The 15617-nt window shown below is 45.2% G+C and overlaps 1 protein-coding gene across 3 annotated transcripts in view; it reads right to left on the reverse strand.

Moving 5' to 3' along the window:
• The window catches only part of sema3b (sema domain, immunoglobulin domain (Ig), short basic domain, secreted, (semaphorin) 3B), a 66506-nt gene that overhangs the window by 34609 nt on the left and 16280 nt on the right, over window positions 1-15617 (reverse strand). Inside the window, exon 1 of one of the 3 annotated variants that reach the window (XM_051921074.1) lies at window positions 3936-4101. The exons of 1 other annotated variant lie outside the window; for it this stretch is intronic. The gene's annotated coding sequence lies outside the window, so the exon portion shown is untranslated. Of the gene's footprint in view, window positions 1-3809; window positions 4102-15617 lie in introns of those variants that run through there. One more of the 3 variants, XM_028824017.2, reaches the window with a different exon arrangement.

A 15617-nucleotide genomic window follows, 5' to 3' on the forward strand; every position in this document is an offset into this window, starting at 1 on the left:
GATCAACCAATCAGAACCACAAAGTATAATAAAAAGGCAGGAATATCTGTGTATCTGGAGTGAGGACATATGACTTAGAAAGGGAGGGACATTCAGAACACATGAGATTGGGACAGAAGATTTGCATATCTGTGGTCACCATGTATAAGGTGAGAAGATTGATAAAGCATAACACAAAGGCAAGAACATGGGACAGCTTGTGATAAGGATGCATGGACTGAAGATCTGTGTACCTGGGGTCTGGATTCACGACTCAGGAAGGGGACCATTTGCTCATTAGGCTTACAACACATGACATAATATCAAACGTACCTGTATGTTACAGTTAAGAACACACAACATTTAATAGACACAGGGGCATCTGGGTGTCGGTGTCAGCATGTATGAAATGTACAGCATAGGTATGGGAAGGTCTATTAATGTTATGAATTGCAGACAGGAAGAGCTGTCCATCTAAGCTGAGACAAAGATCTGTGGATCAGGAGAATTGGGAACAGTCACAATGCAGAAGTCAAAGGACAAGAACATTTCCCTGTCTCTGAGGTGTAGACAAATCAATTTGGGGTGACATCAAATGGAACAGATACATACATATAGGACTTATGGGGTCAATGTTGGTATGTACAATGAAACTCTTACTTGCAAGGACACAGAGCATTGAGGAATGGGCTTCCTTCTACTTGGCTGGAGTACACCTGCTAGAGGGATGACACAATCTGTGGATCTGAGGTGAGGAATGTTTGTTTACCTCAGATGAGGATCCAAGACATGGACCTCACAGATGAGGACATCTGAGACAGAGTGAGGATTGTCATGGCTCCAGGATTTAGACAGAGGAAACTGTCTACAAAGGATCGTAATGCATGACGTATAGGTAATTGCATCTGTCTCTTTGGGTTGAGGACACCCAAATCAGCGTGGACCACCTATGTATATAAAGTGAGGACTGATGCATACAGAGTCTAGAAGGTGTAAGGACCTGTGACATGTGCCAACTTGACTCCTGCCTGAAATTGAGGACATGTGCCTACCTTTCAAATGTCAGGGTCTTTCTCAAAGCTCCCCATCCAGACTGCCCTGTAATGTTTCCTGTCCAGGTCCCAATTTTCCTCAGTCTTTCACATTCTCACATGTCCTCAGTCTCAGAGCACTAATAACCATGTGCAACCATCTCCCCAGATGTCCCTTGTGCACCTGTCGGTGCTCTACCTGCTTGTCTATCATTTTGGCAACTTTGCTCAGACAGATAGTGAAGAAAAAAACAATAAAAACAAGGAATGAAGGAAGAAATGTGAGGAATTTATGGGGATAAGGTGCCGATCTGTGAACGGCTAGTAATGGGAAAAACATTTGAGGGCTTGGCAGCGCTCCTGCTGCTCCTCCTCCTCCTCCTCCTCTTATCCTGCCTCCTCCAGTTCGTACTCTTGATTGAGCACTGGACCCACACAAACAGCACATGACACACTTCTGACCCGATGGGACACACAAGCCCTGATATGCCATGACAGGCATTTGTTAATACACCACAGGAGACCTGGTCCACACCTTTTATTGCAATGGCCAGCATAGGTCAGATGCCTCCTTATTATTAAAGACGAGGCGCAGCAATTAGATCCTTCACTGTGATGACCAAATCAGTCCATCCAGTAGCTTTGACTGCAGTGGCCAGCACTTGAAACTGCTCTTTTGACCCTGATGGTCAGCGCAGGCCACACAACTCATGGATTAAACCACCAGGGTCAATACCAGACACTAACAAACACAACACCTCTGAACCCAAAGGTCACACAAGAAGCACAAGTTACAACTCTGATCCTGAACGTCGGCACCAGGCGCTCACAATGACAGCACCTCTGACCCTGCTGGTCAGCAGAGGATTCGGAGGATGGCGACTTTCACTGTGGTGGTCGGTGCACTTTAGCAGCTCCTTTCTCTCTAGTGACCAGCAGGTTCACTATGATGGTCAAAGGGTCAACCCTGAACACACAAACACCACCTCTGACCTGGGTACATAACATATAACAGCCACGGTCAGCGCTGGCACACACAGCACTATTGATGAGCCTAGGCATTCATGACGGACTGGGAATATCCGGGGGTGACCATCACCTGAGTCAGGACATTCTGGGAGACCAGCTGGCACAAGTGTCACCTCTCACACTTTTGTCATCAACTTCACATTCTTCTCCTTTTTTCATTAGATATATTTTTGCTTAATTTCTCTTAATGATCAACTTTAGGCTTCTGTTTAGAAATATTTTTTTAATTAAAATTGTTGATTATTTTTCAAAGTGAAATGTTTCCTTTTTAATATAATATGGCACAACATTCTCAAACCCACTTCATTCAGTTCACAGTTTTGGGGGACCAGAGCCGATCCCTCCTCAATGCATTTAGCACAACCGTGCACAGAACCACAGTCTATCACAGGGACCACTCACACATACCCCCTCTTTAAAGTCACCGAGCGGCTTTCAAATGCAGGACCCCAGGTCAGTGAAACACCGGCACGGCACGAACTGTTATGCCATCGCGCTCTCCTTGCAATACTGAAAACTGATTTCTTTTTCTTTTTTATAATATTTAGGTTTTTATTTCATTTTCAATAACTCCCTCCAAGGGCAGCCTGGTGGTGCAGTGCTACCTCACAACAAGGAGACTGGGCTTTGAGTCCTGCGTGGAGTTTGCATGTTCTCTCTGTGCCCGTGTGGACACTCTGATTTCCTCCGATAGTCCAGAGACATGCAGGTCGTATGGGTTGATGATGTTAAATTGGCACCAGATGTGTCTGCATTGAAGTGCGTGTGCATTCACTCTGTGATGGGCTGGCACCGTGTCCAGGGATTGTTCCTGCCTTGTGCCCGATGCTGGCTGGGATAGCGTGCTCCAGCTTCCCCACCACATTGTTCTGGAGAAGTGGGTTTAGAGGATGGGTGGATGATCTCCCCCAGTGATTTTTCCCTTTGATTATCCATCCATCCATTTTCTAACCCATGTATCCAGTTCATTGTCTTGGGGTGCTTCTTTGCTTATCTTTATATAAAACTAATTAAATCAACCCTACACTGTGCTAATTTTGAGTTTCTTTTTGAACTTTTATTGCTATTATTGACCCTCTGATGGACTGGCGTCTCACCTGGCATTGGTACCTACTTTGTACCCCCAGCCTGGAGTGTGTGTAAAAATAAATGGCTAAATACGTAGATAGAATTAAAAAGATAAACATGTGCATTTTCTCCATGTTTACTATTATTTCATTCATCTTTTAATCATCATATTATTTTCTGACTTATATTTTCTAATTAGTCAAATTTTCCTTCTTTTGGAAAATATACTGTATCTAAATGTTGTAATTCTCTGCGCTTTCAGCTTGCCCACTCTGCTTAGGCTTTCCAGAACATATTTATTTCATTTAGAATAAAACCTCGGATTGATAGCCTTTCTTCAATTCTGAATAATAGTTAGTTACTATTTGCTTTTCCCTGTTTTATTATGATATATATTTCACTTTAATTGACAGCTCCCATTATATAAGTTTGTCTTTTCTTCTATTGAGTTATTTCCCTGTTTTATCACACAACATCTTTCAATAATAAAGCCCGATTTCATGAGTTTGGCCACTATTCAGATTTGCAGCCGAGCCAGAGAGCGACCCCCACCCGGCCCCTCTCCAGGTACCTGCCACTGCCCCTCCTTAAGAGCGGACCTCTCAATTTCTTTCTACCCGCCGCCCCCGCATGCTGAGAACCTGGCTGTGCCACCCGGGCCACTCTGAGTCTCCTCATGGTGGGGATCAGAGCTCAGCTCACCTCCTCCTGTTGTTGGCTAGTCCTGAGAATCGCAGGTTCACCCCAACTCCATCCACAAAGTGCCGGAGACCATCCAGAGCCAAGAACAGTACAGATCCCTTGGATAGAAAGAGAAGGGGGGCTTACACTCCAAAAGGCAATAATCCAGACGTGAAGCGGTGGTCCTCAGAAAGACGACAAGGAGAGCTCACTTGAGCCGCACTGCTTTCCTCCTCAGAGCCACGACACCAGCGAGCTGAGAGCCAGCGAGTAAGTGAGGGAGAGAGCGCAAGCGAGCAACTCAAAGAATAGCTTCAATTCAGCAGGATATCTAATCCCTCCCTGCCTGGGCCGGCCCCTCCACAGCCTCGAGAAGGGGGAGAGCGCCACTCCCTCCACAAACATCAAGTCCGCCTCTCTACGTGCGCCTGTGCTCAGGAGGCTCGGTGAACTGGGCACTCTCATGTTAGTGTCCCATCTGGTGCTGGCGACTCGCAGGAAGAGCTGAGTCACCCACACTTCCACTGTCCTGACACAGCTGCAAGCCCCCTGAGCTGGGCATGCACCTGTCAGGGGGGACATCCCTTAAGATTAAACCTCAGGCCTCAATCAGGGGAGCTGGACGACTCAGCGGCTGGTCACCTAGCCGGACTGGATTAAGAGGAAGAAAAGAAATCAATGAATAGAGAGGGAAGGGCAAAGGTTGCAGGCCAAACATTATGTTTTACAGGTGGGATGACTTTAGGACATCTCAAAGAGTGCCTAGTGCCACCCCTCAAAGTCATCCAAAATATCAGGCTGGACTTATTGTACTGACCATATAATGCGATTACGTCATGCGTTGTATATTGTAATGTCAGTTCTTTTTTTCCTCATTGTTATATCTACAGCTGTAACACCAAGATATACTTCTCAGAACTCTGTTGCCTGGAAATGACAACTGAGTTTCGTAATCAACACAATCTAACATTCTAAAACTGCTTAACCCAACGTGGCCAACCCAATTAAAGTCACTCCACGTGTCCACCAGTAAGAGTGAGGTCTTCTGCCTGCTGTTGGATTGCCATCCGTTCATCTCAGGACCACTTTAAGTGCAATGTCAGAACAAACCCTGGAGGGGATGCCAGTGTTACACAGAGCACACTAACTCACAATGATTGACCTGAATGGAGAAGTAGCTGAAAAGTCACCTGCATACAAGAAGAACATGCAAGCTCTACACAGCAAGCACCTCAGTGCATCAATTTTACGGATATATAAAATAAGGCAAAGGAAAAATCAGATAACATTCTGAAACCTGCTTACTTCAGTTCAAGGTTGTCATTGGATGCAAGGAATAAATTGCAGGAAACACTTAGACACACCCTGACAGAAACAGTTTAGAAATGTGAAGTAACCTAACATGCATGCAGAAGGATAACCAGAGCAGCCACATGGACGTAGGGAGAACATGCAAACTGTGCAGGCAGCAAGGTTTGAAGAAAGGAAAGATTTTCATGGAGCTAAAAAATAGAAAAAAAACAAACCAAAAGCCATCCTGCTTTTCCGTCTATAGAGTCCCTTCTTCCAGCCACAGAATTCCTGCTCCTGTCCGCTAGTCCTAGTTTGCATATTATTGATTGGAAAGTATCATAAGGTCACTATTTTTAGGGTGTCCCCAAGGGACAGCACCCTTAATTTTCTGTATGGAGAGTCTGCTGGTCTGCTACTTATAATTTGTTCCCTCCAGGGCCTGCAGGGACTTCTTAATGTATGGGCACAATGGGCACTGGCTGTGGGCCTCAGGAGCATAGGGGTCCACAATGTTTCTGATGCCTATTTATGTTTGTGTTTTTGCTATAAAACCAGGGGCCCAGCTTACTACATTGCTCTGGGGCCTATGATGTTGGTAAGATGGCCCTGTTCAGAGGGCCAAACAGTCTCAGCTAGAATCTCCGCTTGTTTCACTGATTTTGCAGCCTGGATAAAAGAAGACCATCTCCAGATTAACCTGGCAGAGACAGACCATCTTGTTAACTCAGTTTGTTCATCTCTTCAGCACTCACCTCTGTTCAGCTCGGTCTCATTATCACAAATACCTGCCAAGTCAGTACGCAACCTTGGGGTGATGATGACCAGCAGTTCTTCACTGACCATGCCACAATGGTCTCTCTGTCTGTTGCAGATTTACTCTCTACAACAGCGTTTCTCAACCTTTAAGTATTTGCGACCTGAGTTTTCATAACACTTTTAATTGCGCCCCCCTAACGTTTTTTTGAAAGGAGCCCACTAATACCAATTTGTTCTTTTTTAATTAAAGATATATCATAGATGCATATTTTATTATACCTACTTAACTTTTATCGACATTTATCTAACTCTATATTTATTTTTCTCGTATCAGAATGTAGTTTAAGTTAATTTGTTTTGGTTTCAATAGATGTATTTTTCATATTTTCAATTCTTGTTTTCTTTTTTTCACATCTTCATGCCCCCCTAGGGGGGGGCCGCCGCACAGTTTGAGAACCACTGCTCTATAACATCCACAGGATTAGACCATATCTGACAGATCATGCAGCACAACTTTGCCCTTGTCATGTCAGGACTACTGTGACTTTCTGCTGGCAGGAGTACCGTCATGTGTTACTAAGCCGCTGCAGTTGATTCAAAATGCAGTGTCAGTTCTGGTGTTCAATCAGCCGAGACGGGCATGTGTCACTGCTTTTTGCAGATCACTATATTGGCTCCCTGTAGCAGCACATAGTAAGTTCATATTTTTGATGCTTGCCTACCGAGTACACAATAAGTCAGAACCTATGGCATGTATGTACTAGCTGTCCCTTGCGGCTTTGCCCGCGTAGAAGTGTAACAGGACAGTGAGGAGGGCCCCACTTCCCACTTCTGACGTCACGTGTCCCCCTCCCCTCGGCCTGCAACCTCTGCCTCGGATTAGCGCAAATAAATCGGTACCACAAGCGATCTATGATTCTTAGCACAATGAGAGAAGTCACAAAATCAACCGGAATGTTCAAGCAAATTATAGAAAAAAAACGTTACGTAGTTTTCTCATTCGCTGACTAAGCGGAGTTAAGGTTATGCCCTGAGACTGGTACGTGAGTGAGGAGGGCCCTGCCACCCTCCCCTCGGCCCACTGCGTCTCTTTATGATTCTTAGCGTGATGAGAAAAGTCGTAAAATCAACCAGAATGTTCAAGCAAATTATAGAAAAAAACTCGATCTAAATCCATTAAGTAGTTCTCTCGCGAAAAGCGGACAGACAGACAGACAGACAGATAGGCATTGGATTTTATATATATTTTCGTTGTGATAGACAGCCCGACCACAGACAGACAGACATCAGATGTCAAATGCCACACACGGTTTATTAATCTATTTACACAAATGAAACAGTCTTGCACCACACACAGTGCTCCAGCACCAAACAGCCTCTGATGTGGGCCTTAAATATCCATGGGCTGCCTCTCTTCCTCCTGTCGCTGGAGCTTCGTCCACCTCCAGCTCTTGACTGTAGGAAGGCGGCCCCCTTTATAGTCACCCGAACGTGCTCCAGGTGCTTGCTTAAGTTCTTCCGGCGGCATTTCCTGGTGTGGCGGAAGTGCCACATGAGCACCCGGAAGCACTCTGGGCGTCCCTGGAAGGTCCTCCATCAACCCTCCCAGGTGTGGCGGAAGTGCAGATATCCCAGGCTCTATGAGGCCTGGGGCACCCCCTGGTGGTGGCCATGGGTATCAATGGGCTTGAGCCTCCATGCTTCGTCCCCATGGTCCCCACACTATCCAGGGCGGTTGCCACCTCATGGCCCGGGAGACGTATAGTCTGCCTCCCGATCCTTCCAGGTGTCCCAGCTGGGTCTGGCCCACAGCCTCCTGCCACAAGAGATATGCATACAGTATAATATATATATGGAGACACTTGTGAAGTCCTATGCTCCTGCTTGATCACTCAGTCTGGTGATGCCACCTCTTCATGATATTAAATCTCAATCTGGAGTCTTTTTTTGTGTAGCTCCTGGCTGGTAGAATGAACTGCCTATCTTCATTTGAACTTCTGATTCCCACGATGTGTTCTGAGCTCTTTACTTGTGGTTATCAATTTTGTAACCTTGTTCTGTAACACTTGTTTCCAAGCAGTCTTCCAGATTGATGTTTACCGGATTATGTTGACGATTTTTGTAAGTTACTGATAAGCAAATACATGTAAATGTAATGGGGCTTATGTTGCCTAATGGCAGCCCATTTGGGCTACTCACTCCTGGCCTCAACACACTACCATAGGACAGCATGCCAATTGACTCAACATGACTGGGCACCTATCCTATAGGTGTGACATCAAATGGCAATGATGGTGACAGAGCCAGGCCATATTCGACCGGCTGAATCCAATGTATGGACTGATGCCGACCGAGGGAGTGTGTAGCTCCATCTGGCACCTGTGTCTCTCAGCGCATGTGTGCCTCTGGTCATTAGGAGGCCTTTCTTCCAAGTGAGCATGTGGGGCTCATGCTGCCTGTTCGCACAATCTGCAGAACGCTTGCTTGTCAGATGCGGCATGTTTGTACAAGCGAGGCACTTCGGGAAATGCACACACAGTGTGTTTTCAGTTCACTGGGGGTCTCAGACTGGGCTTCCTCCATACTAATGTGAGAATTGCACTCACTGAGCTGATCTCTGCCCTAAGAAGGTGAAAACACCTGAATGGAGAACTAAACTGGTATACATGGCAGCATGAAGGTGTTACAAAATGGTAGATTATTCATTGCCTTGGAGGGGTGAAACACTTGGCTGCTAGGCCGTCACCTTCAGACACCAATAATAAGTTCACACCAGGTGGGTGAAATGGGAGCCTCTCGGACACACTGGGCCCTGTGGCAAAGACTGAGGGTGGGCCGTGCTGTTTGCCAAAGTTTTACTTTGACAATAGAATCCCAGAGGAACCCAATCCACTGTGTCTCCATGGCAACCAGTCCTCACCCTGCTAATCCAGCATAGGAGGGTGGCAGGAGTGAGGCCTGTTTGCCAAGATAATACTTGTCAAGCCTCACTACCGCTTTCATGGGTGGAGATAGGCATGGGATGCCCAAGGCTGGACTGGGGGTCTGCAGCTGTGCCATATAGTACCTAGGGTGCATCAGTCTTAATGGCAGTAGCAGATGTGACATTGTGAATTTCCCCTTGGGATCACTCCACCACACTCTTGATAGCACTGCTGTTCCCACTAAACTGTAAACTCTGCTGAGTGGCATGCCTGCAGAACGCCCACTGCCCACCTCTACTAGCTCACGCCTAGCTTTTCACACTGGCCGCCACCGTGCTCTGCCATGTCCTCATAGCTTAGGCCTTGCCCTCTCCGTAGCCTCCTCTATTCTGTCTTCCCAGGAAACAGTGAGTTCCAACATGGCAATTCAGACAGCAGGGGTAACGTAGGTCAGAAAAATGAACTCTGGGAATCTCAGCTTCTTCTTATACAAATGGAAGGAGTTTACCAGATACCCTCTTCTAGGAATAGAGCCGCATTTCATTGCTAATAAACCTGACAATGGACTTTGTCAGATGGAGTCAACTTGCCAAATTTCTCCTTGGAGAAAAATAAAGTTCTGTCTGTCTGTCTGTCTGTCTGTCTGTCTGTCTGTCTGTCTGTCTGTCTGTCTATCTATCTATCTATCTATCTATCTATCTATCTATCTATCTATCTATCTATCTATCTATCTATCTATCTATCTATCTATCTATCTATCTATCTAACATGGGAACATTCCTACACTAGAGGCCAATATTCTGAACAGAGTATGCGGAGAGGACACCCACAGACTAGATAGTAGAGTTCCACATTGTACACATTTCCAGATCACAGATCATAAACCTGCCGAACAGTGCCCGAATATATCAAGTCTCTCAGAGTAGGAAAACAATCCTTACGTGCTCAAAATTCTCAGAGTGTCACAAATGTAGTCCTACTCTTAGGAGAAGGAGCACAAGCATTTTTGCAGTTTTCTGTTGAGGAAACTAACCCTAACCTTACCAGGATTTGGAAGAACTTGTCAGCAGTCCTAACTCTCTACGAGCAGCCAGAAGATCGACATGCACATCCAACGAAAGGCTGAATGTTTTGGGAATGCTGGACAACAGTGAACTCATAAAACAATATCTGTCAGACACATGGAAAAATATTCACAACAAAGCTTGTTCATTACGTGATCAAACCATCAACACAGAGAAGCTATGAGCTGTCAGATGAAATGGAATTATTGCCAACAGTAACCTTTGCAACAACGATGATTCAGGCATGTCACAACCAAGCATTTCTCAAATTCTGCAGCAAACGTTGAACTTCCTTACAAAACGTGAGATGATGCACACATTTATACATTTCGCAACTACAACTCCATGTGAGCTAATAATAAAGCAAGATTCATCCGTGCAAATTGGTACACAAAGGTCATTTCCACCAAGTGTTGATATGTGAAACACAAGCTACATCACAGCATCAAAGCACAGGTAATCCTACACGCAGACTGTAGTGTAGCAGCCGGCATATTACCTCAAAGATAGGCAGGACTGGATGGGTGATTTGACAGGAAAACATCACACAGGTATGCAGAGCTCTGCACTCAATGACACCCAAGAACATTCACGTAACACTTTAGAAGCTGGGAAGATTCCAGAAGGCAGGTGGAGACTAGATGGACTGATGTCACATCCACGATAGCCAAATGCTTTCAAAATTGGTAGGAAATAAATGGACTGATGGATGGATAGATGGATGGACCAGATGCTAGACAAAGTATTCCAGCGAGCGTGACTTCCTTCACTTGAACTAGTGTTGTATACATCAGAAGGGCAGCATATGAAGACTCTAAAGGAGATCCTCTAACTGGGCCTTGTACGTTACATATCTACAGCACATCTAGCTACTGTTGAGAGCACTGTGTAGTGGAAGAAGGTTCCTGTAAATCAAGACTGCAGACTACATAATGCTCTGCAGCAGACATGCAATTGTCAGGCTAATTGGGCATTAGGAAATGGGCCAGGAGATGAAAAAACTGAACAATCACACAAAAAAGTCAGAATGAAATCAAATTTCCAATCCTAAAGTTTAACTCATGAAGTAAACAAGTCTTTTTAGCCAGGAGATCAAAAGCAAGAGCAGATTATGGAGGTAGCATGATGAGGTCCTATAGGCTTCATTGGATGGTTTGGACCTCAGGTGGTTTGCAGCTGGGTGTAAGGTGGTCCTGATGAGGATCAAAGCCTTCAGGTCTGAGATTGTGGCTCTCAGCTGGAAATGAATGGAGTGCCCTTTCCAGGTAGACTACCTCCAGTGCAGGGGTCTTCTTCACAAGTGACAGCAGAAGAAACCAACAGGCAGATTGTAGCAGCCTCAGCAGTTATGCAGACTTTGTACTGGTCAGTTGTAATGAAGAGAGAGCTGAGCCAAAAGGCCCAAAGGCCAAGCTCTCGATTTACCAGTTGATTTACGTTCCTAACCTTACCTACAGCCACAAGCTTTGGGTAGATCTTTTCAAGGATCGAGCTTGCTAATACAAGTGGCAGAAGTGAGATTCCTTTGTGGAGAGTCTGGGTTCAGCCTTAGAGTTAAGGTGAGGATTGCAGACCTTTTGAGTCATTCCTCCTCCCCATCAAACATGTCTAACCGGAGCAGATCCAGGACACACTGGAGAGATGATATCTCCCAACTGTCCTAGGAACACCTCAACGGTCACTCCAGAGGAGTGACATCTGGGCATCTTTGCTTATATTGCTGCCCATGCAACCTGGACCCAGATAAGTGGTAGCAAATGGATGGATGGATGGATGGGTGTCCAAAACCTTGGATGTTAACATAAGCAAGAAATGGCACCTTAAATATCATCACAGTGATGGTATAACTCATTACAACTTCCAGAATGTGCCGTCCAAGCAACATGAATGAAGTGTCTGGGCAAAAGAGGCACAAAATGGCAGTGCCCATGGAAAAATAATGTGGTGTTGCATCAAAATGAAATTAAAATGCTAAAATCATAAGTCCAAAAAAATGAAAAGAAACTACAAAACAATGTTATAGTTAGAGTCTACATGATTCAGGACTTATAACAAAAAGAACAGAAGCAGAGAGAAAAATGTATTGCCAAAGATAACAAAAACACATAGACCTCATAACATATAATGGCTTCCCTTTCTCATTGTATTCATTTCAAAGCAAATGATGGAACGCATGATATTGGTTAGTGGTGTCATCAATTGGGCTCCTCAGTTAGCTCATCCAGGGGGTTTCATAACCAGCAGGTTCAGTGTAGCAGTATATTCTAAAGATAAGAAACATAAAAAGGACCTCATCTGGCATTCTAGCACAAATCTAGTCCTTCAGGGTCTCGGCCTTCTCAGTATAGCTAGTGCTGGTGACCTAACGCATCCTAAATTTTGAAATGAATGGTTTATTAAACTCCAAACCATGAGAGTAATTCAAAGGTTCAAGGACTTGAAGGTTCAGGTTTTAGCTTGACTAAAATAAATACACGACTAAAAGTACATAGTTGATGAAAGGACACGGCCTGCATGTACAGACCACCTTAATGTGGCACCTCAATCTTGGTTCAGAATACCACAAGCTTGGTAACGAACCACTTCGCTTTACTGCTAAAGCCAAAGCCCCTCTGGTTTAAAGGCTCATTTTCTGAGTCTGCATCTCTTCCAAGAGGCGTTAGCAATAGTGCACTCAGACCCTGAGGCCTCACCAGAGGAAGGAGGCCACATTTGAGGAAAGACCCACTTGTCTCCCTCAGAATGCGTTTTTCTTTTGTGTTCAAGAGTTTGCTAATTGAGGGCACGGCGACGAGAGAAAGAGACTTTTAGTCATTCCGTCATGCGGGGTGATGAATATTTTCTTAACAACTTGTTGGAAATTTTCAAATGAAAGAGAGAAAGGATTAGGACACTCCTGATGACAGCTGGACTTGGGATTGGAGAATGTCAGAAGATCAGAAGTACGGCAAGGGTGGTCACGTCTCGGTGTGATAAAACATCACGAAACTGGCAGGATTAATGATGCAGAGGTGGAGCAGGGCCTCGGAGAAGGGGCAGCCAACACTCATCCAGGACTGGGAAGAAACTGATTGACTGATTTGGTAGTGGTGACCAGATTTTGAGATTACTGCAGGAGGATGTGACAACATGAGAGCTGCAGCCACTGCCTTAAGTGCTGGGGCTGTGTGTGAAGGCAGAGGGACTACGAAAGTAACAACAGCAGCAGGAGCACCCCATTGATATAGCAGGTCTTCCAGGGCAGGTAGAGGGTCTGGCCACAAACACTGACCAGTGCCACTCCTACACCTCTGCCATCAATAATGCAGTAATGGAGTTTGTTTCTCGGGATACTTCGTACCCTGTATCTCACCAGTTAAGCAGGTAGTCCTCACTGGTCAGGATTTTACTGTGGATTGAGACAAATGATCTCATTTTCCTGTTGGGCAAATGCAAACTGCAGCCTTTGAGCATTTGGAGTGATGATTGCTAAAACAGAAGCCTTTCAGAGTCAAGCAGATGGGGAGGGGGGGGGTGTGTGTGGACATTTACGACTTCACAGGAGTACAAGAGCAGGCCATAAATGTAGCATAAATAAACACGACCTCTCGGAGTTCAAAGGTATTTGTAAATGAGAGGCAATGATGAGTCTAATGGTCCACTGGGAACAATGATCACTCTGACCGTTACCTGCTAGATCATCTTAGCCCCCCAGTCCAGTCTCCTTGACACCCACATCTGAAACTCTCCTTGGCTCACTGCCTCTCACCCACACACATAACTGATGTCTCAATTCTTTCCCTTCCGGAATCCCACCCACCGTACTCCATTGTTCACTTAGCACTCTCTGTAGACCCAGCTTGGCTGTCCCCTTTGATTCAATGACCTCTTTATCCACACCTCAAGCACCACTCCTTCTGGCCCTCATTGGCCTCTCCCACTAAAACACACTCACCTTGCCTCACATTTATTACGCCATTTTGGGGCTCCAGTAAATTTCCTTAGATCCCTGGACATGGTTTCTTTGAGTCACTGACCACTTCCTGTATATCTAACTAATCACTACCAGTTGACTCATTAACTTCTATGTGCCGCCACTCCCTTATCGCTCATGCAAGGCCTCATTCTGGCTCCTATACAGCTTACTGAGTTCCTTCTTATCCCTCACTTATCTTTCCTACTATACCACTCTTGTCACTAGTTTTTGGTTCTCTAGTAAACTCAGCACTACACCTTGAAAAAAATCATACATACTGAATTGTCCAGGTAAAATGGCTCAGCCAGCCTCTTGAGTCATGGACCACTTGCCCAGAACTACACTTATCACTCTTAACAGCCTACTGTTGGCTCTCACTATAGTGCACTTACCATACCCTTTACCTTAATGACCTCTCCCCCTGATACCCTGTACATTATGTTCACTGCTCCTTTGGCTTGCTGGCCACTGTCATGGCACTTACCTTACTGACCCCCACTTCAGGTACTCCAGACATTACGCTGACCACTCCCTTTAACATATTGATGTCATTATTGCTAAAGTACATCTACTGGGCTCCTTTTGGCTGATAGTCCACTCCACTCTACACTAAACGTACCACTCCCATTGGCTCACTAACCCCATACTTTGGCTCACTGGTCCGTCTCCGTGGCCTATTGGATGCTTGCCTAGGAGTATTACACTACGCCTACCACAAACCTCGGCTCACTGATTAAATACTTCACCTTACTGGTCAATCTCCATGGTTTACTGGTCATTCCACTTGGAATACATCACACTACACTTACCACTCCCCTCGGTTGACTAATTAAATCCTTCACCTTACTAGTTACTATCTATGGCTTACTGGTTACTCACCTTGGAACACAGCATACTCCACTTACCACTACACTTGGCTCAATGATCAAACCCTTTAACTTACCACGCCTTACCTCACTCTCCTTGTTTTACTGGTCACCTTGGAATACAGTGTAGTATAGGGTGGTCCAGATCTAATTATGCAACTGTTCGACTGACAACCGTCTCCCCGCCATTTTGGAATGCAGGGCAGGTGATGCCATCTATCGACAACAAAAAGATTTTTAAGTGAAATCTCTATGTGCAGGGCAGGTGCTGTGAATTCTCTATGTAATAAACTTAATAAGTTATAGCGTAATGAAAATTGCATAATTAGATCTGGACCACCCTACAGTTACCACCCCCATTCCACATAATATACTGTCACACACGTGAGATTGGGAGACAGCTAAAGGGCCTGAATAATAGTAATTCCATGCCAGACCAGGGGGTGGCAAGGTGCACTGACTTAATTTCTCAATCCCTTGCAGACCATCCACGGGAAATCCAGCATGGTTCCGATGCCTCTCATGATATCACTTGCAGTTCCGGTCCCTTTGATGATGCCACTTCCGGTTCCGGACCCATTTGATAATGTCACTTCTGGTCTTGGCAAATGAAGCCACCATTGGCATCAGTTCGGTTGTGGTCTCTGACTTGTGAACATCTCACAACTATTTACCCATTTGCAACCAGGTTGTATTATATGGGTGGCTGCCCTAAACCATTTTTTTGATGTCTTCTTGTCGTTTGTGTGATAACACTTACCACTACAGTCTTTTTAGAATCATAATTATGCCAGTGCCTCTTTTTCTCTGGCTTCATATTGAATAGGGAACGTCTCAGTGCAGCTAATTACATTGGTGGGTGGAAATGTTGTGTTTTCTTGGTTGGATAAGGTAAAAAACCTCACTACCTCGTATGGCCTGTACAACTCATTGTAACAGTACTCACATCATTAAAAGTGCCAGGTGATACT

The sequence above is a fragment of the Erpetoichthys calabaricus genome, chromosome 18, assembly GCF_900747795.2.
Source record: "Erpetoichthys calabaricus chromosome 18, fErpCal1.3, whole genome shotgun sequence".
Taxonomy (NCBI): Eukaryota; Metazoa; Chordata; class Cladistia; order Polypteriformes; family Polypteridae; genus Erpetoichthys; species Erpetoichthys calabaricus.